The sequence below is a fragment of the Malania oleifera genome, chromosome 5 (assembly GCF_029873635.1).
Source record: "Malania oleifera isolate guangnan ecotype guangnan chromosome 5, ASM2987363v1, whole genome shotgun sequence".
Lineage (NCBI taxonomy): Eukaryota > Viridiplantae > Streptophyta > Magnoliopsida > Santalales > Ximeniaceae > Malania > Malania oleifera.
Window position 1 is genome coordinate 11789830 of NC_080421.1, and position 10297 is coordinate 11800126.

Genomic DNA, 10297 nt, shown 5'->3' on the forward strand with positions numbered 1-10297 from the left:
AATTTAATGCTCAATAAGACCATAGGGACCAAATGACCTCAGGGTGGCCTTCGGTTGACCAAAGGTTGACTGACGCCAGGAATTTGGGCGTACTTAAAAAGACCTTAGGTTCAAACACATATGCACTAATAAGTCCCCATATCACTTGCATAATCAGGGGAATTAATTGAAGCAAAAATTGGACTTAATTGAAAATCTTAAGAGAGGTCGGGCGACCGAACCCTAGGAGTTCAAAACTCCTCAGGGGGCTCAAACTGCTGAAAATTCAACAGTTTGACCAGGCTTCGGGCGACCGAACCCAAAATGACCATATCGCCCTCGGGCGCCCGAACCCTTAGAAGGTTACTTTTCACCAATTCGGGCTACCAAAGCTTCACGTTCAAAAAGACCTCAGGCAACCCAACTTGCTAGTTTGGTTAACCGAACTTAGCTTTGGGCAACCCAACCGCGGACAAAAACATTCTGTCTTTTGTTCAGCCGACTGACCTTTACTTCGAGCCCCCGAACCTTTATAAAGTGAATTTTTGAATGTGTCTATTCAGACACCTGAACCTCAGATCGGGCACCCAAATCTCGCGGGGTAAATTAATTTTTACTGAAAAATTAACGGGGTTAAAAAGGGTTCAAACGTTAAACTCATTTAAAATCTTTTTAATAATGCCCATTGAGTCCCCAACGGTCATAAATTTTCCATTGCCTATATATATCTTCTCATTTGCAAAATTAATGGTTGATTAGTAAGATCATTAAGGAAAAACTCTCTCAAACCATTTAGCCCATACTACTTCCATACATTCTATTTTGCTATTCCCTTGATAGATCAAGTTCCCAAGAGTGTTATTGAGTGTTTTACATTACTAAAACTCTCCTTGCTTGTTGATTGATTATTTTCATTAAGAGTTCTTAGTTACGGTTTTTCCCTCGGTTTAAACAATAAATCATTGAGCGGAAATACCCTTATAGCTAGTGAGTCTTTGCATCTTGATTGCAAGACTCATCAAGCTTGTGGATTTTGATTTGCAAAAATAGTATTTTACACAAGCTTGCATATTATATTTGATATTGTTTTTGCCAACGTCAATCCAAAATATCTATTGTGCTTTACATTTAGAGTATCCTTGAGATATTTGATTTGGATTGTGTTAAATTTCCTTTGATCATTTGTGTGTTGAATATCTTATCTTGAATCAAATGTTGAACTCTCACATATACATACACTCACACATCTTAGAGAGTTTACATATTGTATCTCACCTGATCATTAAATCCATATCAACTGTGAGTGCATATTTGTTTGTGCTGTATTTTGATACGTATCTTATTTACATGAAAGCATAATCACTGTACCGGTTATATTCAGAAAAATATTGTTGCATTCCAGACATGGCCTAAGGGGGCGGTAATCCAGTTCGATCATGATCATTTGTAAAGGTTGAGGTTAGCCTTAACCTAATTGACCTGATTGTTTAGGTGTCGCTCCACCCGTTAAGTGAGCCTTAGTGTAATCCTTATGCAGGTGTACCAAGGCGGGGACATAGGCAAGATTGGCCGAACCCTGATATCATATTCGGTGTCACTTTTACAGTTCCTGTATTATATTTTGCTGTGTGCTTGATTTAATTTTTTTGTTGAATATACTGCGTATCGAATAGACACAGAATTGCATTAAGTTGAGAAATACTGAAATTGTGTTGTATGATTTAAATATTGGTAAATATTTCATATCTCCAATTTCATATATAGTTAGACTGTCCCTAGGTAGTGTAATACTACTACTAGACTGATTGACCTAGGAAGGAATTTTTAAATACCCAATTCACCCAACTCTTAGGGCTGCACCAAAACTAACAATTGGTATCAGAGCCTTGTTGCCTAAACTTAAACGTTATTTAGTAAAAGATCAAAATTGCTTATGTTGGTGTATCCCAATCATGGGAGGGTAGGTTCTTTGCAAACCCTCCAATGTTTTCTGGTGAAAATTTTTCTGATTGGAAACTTAGAATGACTATCTTTATAAAATCATTGAATTGGAGGACTTGGAGAGTCATTACTCAAGGGGATATCGTACATATGAAAAGTGTCAATAATGTCGAAATCCCCAAATCAGAAATTAAGCTGAATGATAACGATATGAGTTTAATTCAAATAAATTTTGATGCCATGAATGTTCTATTTTATGCTTTAGATACTAATATCTTTCGTGAAGTAAGGGCATGTCAAAACGCTAAAGCAATATGGGAGGAGCTTGAAACGAGATATGGAGCATCTAGGCATGAAAAGTCTATAGCTCCATGTGACTCCAGCTCAAAAAGCCACGAAGGAGGTAAATCGTGCTTCATAGCTCGAACCGACGATGAGGTAAACCCGTCTCCTTCTATGTTATTAGATAATCTTGGCAATGATTCATGTGATGATTTGAATGATGCATTTGATAATGAATCATATGATAGTAGTGATAGTGAGAGCATGCCTACTTATGAAGAACTGCAAATTGAATATGTTAGAATTTACAAGTCACTTGTTAAAGCTAACAAAATATATACTGCTTTGAAAAACAAGTATAAGGCATGTGAGAAACAATGTGAATCAAAAGTTCTTATTGAAAGGGAAAAATGATTTTGAAATCAAAGAGTTAGTAAACAAGAATGAAAAATTAGAAAAAGAATTGAAAGCGGTAAGATCTCAAACTTCAAATGATAATTATAAAGATCTTATTGCAGAACTTTAATGCAAAGCAAATAACATGACTAAGGAGATTATTAAATTACATAATGTTTGCAAAGACTTGAAAGATTCAAAAATGCAAGATCTAAAAAAGAAAGTAGAAGATCAGTCTAAGATCATCCATACATTCACTAAAGGTAAAGAAAATTTTGACAAACTCTTAGGTTCACAAAGGATGACCTTGGATAAAGAAGGTATAGGTTTTAATGGAATTGAAAATAGGAAAAAGAAGAACCTATACATAGGAAAGTCAAAGAATCACTGACTCCTAACCCATCTAGAATGAAAGATAGAAAAATGGTATGGGTTGTTAAGAAAACAAACCCCTTGAAATTCAAGGAAGAATTTACTCAAACAGGATTTACATGATCACATAATTCTTCCTTAGCATTTAGGTTTAGCCATAGGAGGTAGTAGTGACTAAAGGCTTAGGAAGTGGTTCGGGCTGAAAATGTAAAATCTTAGTATATGTCCACTACTTGAAATTTTACATACTAAGTATTTTGAAAAAACAAGACAATCTGCAAATCCAAGTATGTAACCAATCTGAACTTAATGCATATATTCATTGGTTAAAATATGAAATAATTGGCTATAGCTTAATAAAAATCTGCTTCCAAACGGACAAACGCATCCTTACTGGGTATAAAATTCTTAATGCTTAATACGTGCTTGATTGTACAAATCTTGTGTTAAGTATACTCTATCCATTGCACAAGTTTTGAGTTGTAGGAAATGAATTCTTCCAGTTTAACATCTTATCCTAAACTCATATTGAAAGCCTAAAATGCCTAATAAATTTATTTTGTCATCACTCTAGGCTTAAGTACATTTGATCATAACTCCTTATTTATTTGGCACTTATTAATAGACATTCCTCTTGAAATCAAAATTAGAGGCATTCACTAAAGAATTCAAGTTTTATTGACAAATCATGATGTCTTCTTTGAACGTTAAATGTAAAAATCCTCTAATTTTAGTTCATCTCCTTCATAGGAAATCTTTACCTTACCATGATCACATCAAGTAAAGATCTATCCTCTCATTGGTTTATATCCTTGCTCCAAATTTGTGATCATATCTAAAGGATACATTCCAACCACCAAAGAGCATCGGTTACTAGTTATTCATATCTTCCACAATGTTCTTTGCCAGGATAAGTTAGGACATATTCTTTAGTATGCTTATCTTGTACGATGTCCTGCTACTGCCAAAATACTCTTCTGAACATAATAGATATTAAAACTTTAAGAGTATTTATTTTAATTTGCTTCATAAGCTCTCAAACATTAAATAAAATCCATTAGAGCTTCATCCTCATGAATTAAGTTGAATGGCTAAATTGGTTGCCTAGGTCTCAATCTAGATGAATGTATCAAAATTTATGTAGACCTATGCACATGCAATTTAAATCAAAAGTCATTCCAACTTGGGGCCTCTCACGTATTGTAAATCATAAGAAAAGAGGCAAATATTGGCTTAGAACTCTCAAAGAAATATTCATTGTGACTTTTTGGTCCTTTAAGCCTAAGAACTCAAAGCCAAGATTAAATCATTAACAACTTAAAACTCTTGGCTAAATGATTTGAAAAATAAGAAAAGACATTAAATGAATCGAGTGCATAATTGGGGGGGGGGGGGCATTCATCTTTCATATCTATATTCATTAAAATGCTCTTAATTTTTATCTATGCTTATATGTTTGTATGCTCCTGTGAGAACAAATCTGCACTAATCTCATAACTATCCAATGTTAGTTATTGTTCATATCATCTATTGGATAGTTAATTTCTTTTATGAGTTGTTGATTGAAATACTAGAAAGCATGCTTGCGTTGAAAGCCTCCTACATGGTGGATGAAGTGATATAATTTGCATGCTAGTTGTGGATATTAGGTTGTTGCTTGCTTTATATGATTTATCTGTTGAAAACAACCTATTATCAGGTACAAGTTTTATGGGAAAACGTCCAATTTACAGATGGAATGCCGCCAAAATTTCGGTAGATTTTTCCCAAAATAAAACTTTGTAAAAAAATGATTGTGATGATAAAAAGGTTAAAATGTTTTTGAAAGGATGAGTGAAAACTTAAATAGAAATATCACACTTTCATCCTTACATAATCATCACGTAGTTAAAGGAGCTAAGCTCCATCTCTGGAGACAAAGCTTAAAGATATTATATGCATCAATGTCATTTATTAAAATATTGAGGCTTTTCAGAAAAACCTTGAACATCATATCCAGTGCTTAAAGGTCTATGAATAGATAAGGATTGTTCTAGGTTATGAGTATTAGTTTATGCCTCAATATATTTTCTAAGATACATCTGTGGCCTATAGGGATGACCATACTAATCATAATATAGTTGATAAATCATCAGTATGGTTGTGTTAAAGGATTTAAAATGAATGGCTTATACTGTAGGCAAAATGAAATGAATCTTGATTTGTGTAAGCAACTCATTTCAATTAAGTCATATCTTCAAATTGTTAAGGGGAGCAACTTAACTTAAAATTCTCCAACTATGAAATTCCTTAACAATTCTAACACTTACATTCATGTTCTTAACATATATTGAGTTGTGTGCTTCATACTGGTCATGAATGTTGGATGTATTTGAATCACAGCATGCGCTGTTTTGGACTATAATGAATATCTTGCATGATTGATTTAAGTGATGTGCATACTTGGAATCAATCAGGTCTTTGGTTTAATCTTTAGGAAATGCTCTATTTTCAAACGGCATACTGTCGAATTTTCTAAAAATGTTCTTCCCAAAATTAAATCATTCACTTAATTGACTATGTCTTGTGTTTACTTTCCTACCCTAACTCTTTCTTGCAGATGTCAAAAAAGGGGAGAAATGCCTAATGCAAAATTGGGAAAGCTAAATATATCTAAAGCTAAATATATCTTAATATATATCATAATTGAGCTTTATTGACAATAAAATTGAATGCAAATTTTGTATTTTTTGGTCTTCATTTGTCATATGTCTATACTTCAAATTTAAATTCTATGCATATACTTAGGGGGAGCCTGTTGGCTTTGCCCACTTTTGCAAATTGTTTTTGTCATCATCAAAAAGAGGGAGAATGTTGACTTTATGAGTCTAATCCTGTTTTGATTATGACAAAACCAATCTTTCTCACTTGTGCATTGAGCTACTTGAACAGGTCTATCCTTAGTATGCACTGTTGGTAGGAACTCAAGCAAGCAATACGGACTATGAAGATCAAGCTTCATTTATGGCGTCTGAAGAATCGAAAGAATGAAGACTTATTCTCTATTGTATTTGCATTCCTTTTTAATTTGTCTGTAATAATTTATGAGGTCTGTAATAATGCATCTGCATACATGATAGGATTTAATGCTCAATAAGACCATAGGGACCAAATGACCTTAGGGCAAGTCGACCAACGCTAGGTATTTGGGCATACTTGAAAAGACCTTAGGTCCCAACACATATGCACTAATAAGTCCCCATATCACTTGCATAATCAACGGAATTAATTGAAGAACAAATTGGACTTAATTCAAAATCTTAAGAGAGGTCGAGCGATCGAACCCTAGGAGTTCAATACTCCTCGGGCGCCCGAACTGCTGAAAAGTCAGCAATTTGACCAAGCTTCAAGCGACCGAACCCAAAATGACTCTATCGCCCTCGGGCGCCTGAACCCTTAGAAGGTTACTTTTCACCGACTCGGGCTGCCGAACCTTCGTGTTCAAAAAGACCTCGGGCAAACGAACTTAGCTTCGGGAACCCAAACCGCGGACAAAAACATTATGTCTTATGTTCAGTCGACTGACCCTTACTTCAGGCACCTGAACCTTTAAAAAGTGAATTTTTGAGTGTGTCTATTCGGGCACCTAAACCTCAGACTAGGTACCCGAATCTCGCAGGGTAAATTAATTTTTACTGAAAAATTAAAGGAGTTAAAATGTTAAACTCATTTAAAATCTTTTTAATAATGTCCATTGGGTCCCCAACGGTCATAATTTTGCCCTTGCCTATATATATCTTCTCATTTGCAAAATTAAGGGTTGATTAGCAAGATCATTAAGGAAAAACTCTCTCAAACCATTTAGCACGTACTACTTCCATACACTCTATTTTGTTATTCCCACCACAAAAAATCAGGGTATTAGTGACGGTTTTAAAATAGTTTCTATATGTGCCGTTACTACTAACACTTAGTGACGAATTTAACTTTCGTCACTAATAATGGAGTATTAGTGACGGATTAAATCCGTCACTAAAACCCTAACATCGTGACTATATGGTATATAACGACTCAACTCAAATTCGTCACTAATAGTAGGGTAATTAGTGACGAAATAGAAATTCATCACTAATAGTAGGGGTATTAGTGACGAATTATAAATTCATCACTACTAGTATGGTATTAGTGACGACTTAGATATTCGTCACTAGTAGTATGGTATTATTGACGAATTAGAAATCCGTCACTACTAGTAGGGTATTAGTGATGAATTAGAAATTCGTCACTAATAGTGTGGTATTATTGGTGAATCAGAAATCCGTCACTAATAGGAGTGGTATTAGTGATGAATTAGAAATTCATCACTAATAGTAGGGTATTAGTGACGAATTTGAATCCTTCACTAATAATCAGAAAAATTAAACAAACTTTTATACTAATTTTATTTAATCATGAATTCTTATATAAAAATCTATAATTACATTTTCGAATTTATAAACTGAAACCATAATTACTACAAAATTCGTAAATGATTCAAAATTTCGAATTTAAATACAAATTCAATTAAAATGAAGAAATAACATATGTTCAGATAACAAAAATTATTTAAAAATATTCAAAATTCAAATACAAATACTAATACAAATTTGAATTAAAATAGAAAAACTCTATTTGTTCAAATAACAATAAAAATTATAAAGAAATAGTCAAAAGTTACATCTGACGACTGTAGTGCATGCATGCATGACATCATGCTGATGTTATGACAGTCGCGAATCCTACAAATTAAGAGTCATTAAAAAAAATTTAGTATACCAAATCGAGGAGAATTGACGCTAAGTATAATCAGGAAAAATAATTATATGATATAACAAATTGGAAAAGATTTCATAATCATGCATATTACATAATTTGTACGGTAGTAATATCAATACTGAAAAATGTAATGTTGCGTTCGAGAGCATAGATTTTGAACATTTTGAATGGATTTGGACAAATTTTAATACAATTTAATATTACATTTTATTTAAATTCAATGTAAATTCAAGTCCAAAGTGTCTCGAAACACGAGGAGCATAAAATTATATTGAAATTTATTAAAGTCTATTTAAATCTAAACTTAAGATGTAAAATGCATGCTCTAGAACGCAGCATGAGATTAGTTTGTAGGGGATTTGCACAATGACTTAATGAGGTATTAGCATTGCGTGGGGAAGGGGATGCAGGGAATAAATCTAGTCGGGGGGACATGCGTCCAATTAGCATGATTTACTGTTTCGTAGACAAACATTATTGCTCTACTTGAAATAAAACTCTAAACATTGATTGTGGGGTTTGCAAAGGAGGGAAATGGGAAGATTCATGGAAAAAAAGGTCATGAACTTGCATGAGCAAGTGTGTATATCTTTTCAAGTCTTAATGAAAAAATATTAGAACTAAAGTAAAATATGTCAGTCAAATGGACATAAAATTGGTCATTTGTTTGGTAGCTGAGAAAATCATGGAAAATAAAATATGCCCAAGGCACTTTCATTGGTGATCTCGTGCACGGAACCTTTTTTTCCATTTTTTTTTGTTTTTTTCTACAGTGACATTGCAACCCATATGTCCAGACAAATCCCTAATTATGCTTTTTTCAAATAATTATGAAAATGATGCTCTGTGTGAGTTATGTATATATTCAACTTATGCAATTTTCAAATTTTCAAATCCTCAGCCAAGTATATATAATCTTTTCAATGATTTCGGCACGGTAATGAATGTTTTAAGCTTACCGGACCAAAAACATATAAATGAATATCCGTTCTAAATGAACTAAGTCTACATTGCCTCATTTATTATGATTCCTAAGTTTCACTCATCATTTCAAAAATATTTTAACATTAAACTGAGCCTATCTTTTCTTTTTGTTTGGGAAAATTTGAACGCAATTTCGGCAGCATGCCGTCTGTAAATTGGACGTTTTCCCATAAAACCTGCACCTGATAAGTTCAAATAGATCATTTATAAGAAGTTGAAGGTACACGAGAACCTATATCCACTACCAACATGCAATACACATCAACTGCATCCGTCATGCAGGAGACATTCTAGACTAGCATGCAATCATGTAGCATATTCACGACAGTAATACATGTAACCATATATTAAATTTAGAATATAAATAGCAGAGAACAGTGGATAGTATTGGGTTCAGTGTAGTATTGTTATTCATCCAGACATTTGGACATGAACATTATGAGATGATGAGAGCATTTAATTTAAATAATTATGAAAATGATGCTTCCTGTGAGTTATGTATATATTCAACTTATGCCTTTTTCAAATTTTCAAATCTTCAGCCAAGTGTATATAATATTTTCAATGATTTCGGCACGGCAATGAATGCTTTAAGCTTACCGGACCAAAAACATATAAATGAATGTCCGTTCTAAATGAACTAAGTCTACATTGCCTCATTTATTATGATTCCTAAGTTTCTCTCATCCTTTCAAAAATATTTTAACGTTAAACTAAGCCTATCTTTTCATTTTGTTTAGAAAAATTTTAACGCAATTTTGGCAGCATATCGTCTTTAAATTGGACGTTTTCCCATAAAACCTGCATCTGATAGGTTCAAATAAATCATTCATAAGAAGTTGAACGCACACGACAACCTTTATCCACTACCAGCATGCAATACACATCAACTGCATCCGCCATGCAGGAGGCATTCTAGACTAGCATGCAATCATGTAGCATATTCACGACAGTAATACATGTAACCATATATTAAATTCAGAATATAAATAGCCGAGAATAGTGGATAGTATTGGGTTCAGTGTACTATTGTTATTCATCCAGGCATTTGGACATGAACATTGTGAGATGATGAGAGAATTTAATTTAAATAATTCTGAAAATGATGCTCCCTGTGAGTTATGTATATATTCAACTTATGCTTTTTTCAAAATTTCAAATCCTCAGCCAAGTGTATATAATATTTTCAATGATTTCAGCACGACAATGAATGCTTTAAGCTTACTGGACCAAAAACATATAAATGAATGTCCGTTCTAAATTAACTAAGTCTACATTGCCTCATTTATTATGATTCCTAAGTTTCACTCATCCTTTCAAAAATATTTTAACATTAAACTAAGCCTATCTTTTCTTTTTGTTTGGGAAAATTTTAACGCCATTTCGGCAGCATGCCGTCTGTAAATTGGACGTTTTCCCATAAAACCTACACCTGATAAGTTCAAATAGATTATTTATAAGAAGTTGAAGGCACACGAGAACCTATATCCACTACCAACATGCAATACATATCAACTGCATCCGTCATGTAGGAGGCATTCTAGATTAG